Genomic DNA, 2811 nt, shown 5'->3' with positions numbered 1-2811 from the left:
GTCCCCAGGAATAAATATCCATAAATATAAATGTAAGAAGACTCTTTGTCCGAGTCCGTTACTGGGTCGCGGCGAGCGCTGCTCTGATGGCCGTAAGGGAATTACGGGGAGAGGAGGAGTCCGGAGGGCAGTTTCCCGTACCTCGATGGCAAAGTTTGGGCTAACGGCCCCGTGCTGCACGGGGACAATTAAGGCTCGGGGGAGAAAGGCTACTGTGGCTTGTGCAATCTGTGCCAGTTCTTAAACCGGTGGCGACTCCATCGGTGTCTGGAGCGATGAAGGATGTGGTGGTGGTGGCACGTGCCTTCAACTGGAGAAGGGCCGGGTGCTGTGTTGTGCAAAACGGGGGCGTTCGAGCCCCGTGGATGTCATTCTGCAGCCGTCAGCGTGGCTGCGGTGGCCGACCGGGCGGATTGCGGCACCCTGAGCCCGGGAGTGGGCCGGGCAGCCTTTGCTTTCCCGTGACGCCTTTGTTTTTGCAGGAAGCTGTGACGCCGGAGCCCCGGGCTCCCCTCCGGGGTGGGCTGGCGCCGGACCGGGAGAAGGGGGGAGAGCATCCAGAAAACGCTGCCGCTCACCCAGTGCTGCCCGCAAGAGTGCAGTTGAGGAGGAGTTGGTAAAAAATTAAAAATTTCAGGAGGGAAAAAAAAAAAAAAGAGGGTGAAATAGCTTAAAATATCTGCAGGGAATGCCAAGAGTGATGAATGCGGGCGCATTCCTCTGCGCGCTTGGCAGGAAGGGTAAAGCAGCAGAATGTGGGAAAGCCCTGAGTCTGTGCGGGGTTGTCCCTCGGGGTCGCTCGGTTCCCCGGGGAGATGCTCTAAAATGAGCCGGCTATTTGTGGAAATGAGCGGGAATCGGCCAAACGGGCAGCGGAGCTGCTTTTCCCAGCTCAGCTGGGTGTCTCCGCGTGTTTCTCTCGCCGCTTTTCCCCGCCGGGGCAGGGGGATTCCCCGTGTCCCCCTGGGCTGTGTCTGGCCAGAAACGTGGCTGCTGCTGGGGCAGGTGTACCGTGGGCAGGGAAAAGGGTTAAAAAAACCCCAAAACCAAGACAAAATATTGGTAGAGTCCTGATATTGTTGGTTTTCTGACTCTACATGGATTTTTGTGTTGCCGGTGGGTTGAGTGTAAGGAGGGCTCCGCTCAAGGATCCCACCACTGTAAGGAATGAGCTTGGGGAGGATGTGCCGCGGTCACCAATTAGCCGGGAAAGCGGTTAATGAGAAGGTTGTCTGGGTGTAGGTATGAAGATGAAGGTAAGCGCCTTGCGTGCCGGCGCTGCTGCGGAGGGGTTAATGTGGGGCTGGCTGTCCCCCGGAGCGGGGGCAGAGGGGTGAAGCCCAGCCTGGCTCGGCGGTACCCCCCGGCTCTCAGCATCTCCCCAGGGATGGGTGGTGAACCCCCTGGGGAACATCCAACCCCACCTCCAGGAGGCGTCAAGCTCTCTGGAGGTGCCCGCGTAGGAGCTAAACGATCTCCCGTGGGTTGAGGATTGGTGCGGAGAGGAGCTGGAGGACCTCACGGCTGTAATTTGGGAAGGGGTGGGTGCTGCAGCCCCGCCAGCCCCGGGAGCAGCTCGGGAAGAGGGAGAACGGGGGCTCCGCTCATCATATATATGCCAACGTGCAGCAGGATCTATGCTCTTTGGATGTCTGGAGAATAGATTTTCTTTTTTCCCCAAAAAAAACCCAAAAGTTCTGGGTAATTAATCTCATGTTTGACACTTGGTGCTGGAGTTGCACACCGGCTCTTGTGGTGTGTCGCAGCGTGCGGTGAGCCATGCGGTGTGTTTTGACTCCTCCTCGGCAGCGAGGAAGCCCCGGAGCCGAGCGCCAGCCAGCTCATCCCGTGCCGGTGACTGCGTTTGGGGGTCTGACCCCTTCCCCCAAACTGCAGACTCATCTCTCGTGATCCCGCGACGAAGGTGTCGCCGCTGGAGCGGGAGCCGGGGAAGGGTGATGTCATGGGAGGGGAAAATCCAAAGGTTGCGGAGGGTTAGAGGAGCGTGGGTGTCGCTCGGGGCAGCGATGGGTGTCGTGCTTCCTCGTGAGTCACCGCCACGGGGCCGGCGCTTCACCGGGAGCACCGGGACGTGGAGCGCCACCTGGGGCTGACTCCGGGGGTGGGGGGTCTGCGTGGCCCTGGTGGGGACCGCTCTTGTCTGCGACGGAGGGGAAGATGCTATCTGCTGCCGCCCCACCTGGATGCCCGCGCCAAAAGGGCGCATCTAGACGTGTTAGCGTTGCTGGAGATAGGGCTTATCCCGAGCGCCTCCCGTGCCGAATTAACAGTGGGGAATGTCCCAAGAGAAGTCACAAAGTGTCCCTTGGCTTCCTGCACGCTGGTTTGGCGATCGCGCCGGCGGAGTTTAATGGTTCGGAGATCCTGGTGTAAATCATTGCCAGCGCGGCGCAGGGCCGCGGGCGTGCGTGGGACGGAGACAGAGAGGGGGGTCTGGCTGCAGGGAAGACGTCGTGCCGCAGGTGGAGGGGAGGAGATGCGGGGATCGAGGGGGGCCGGAGCACTTGGGCAGCGCTCTCCGGGGGATGGAGGGGTGAGGGTGCCAACGGGAGCCGCGGGGGCAAGAAGAGAGCGGGGCAGCGTGATGTGGTGTGAGGATGGTGGGTAAGGGTCGGGCGCTGGGGGCTTTGCACAGGAGGAGAGTGGTCGTGGTGAACAATTTGGGGGGGAATCATAGAGGAAAAATCCCTCTGGGATTATAAAACCGGTGTGACTGCAGAGCAGGGGATGTCAGCGTTGTCGGACTGGCGCTGTACGTGTGTGCTCCATCCACTCTGCATGGCCGCAGTA

Source organism: Charadrius vociferus, unplaced genomic scaffold (genome assembly GCF_000708025.1).
Source record: "Charadrius vociferus isolate BGI_N301 unplaced genomic scaffold, ASM70802v2 scaffold663, whole genome shotgun sequence".
Taxonomy (NCBI): Eukaryota; Metazoa; Chordata; class Aves; order Charadriiformes; family Charadriidae; genus Charadrius; species Charadrius vociferus.
This window is presented reverse-complemented; position numbering follows the sequence as displayed.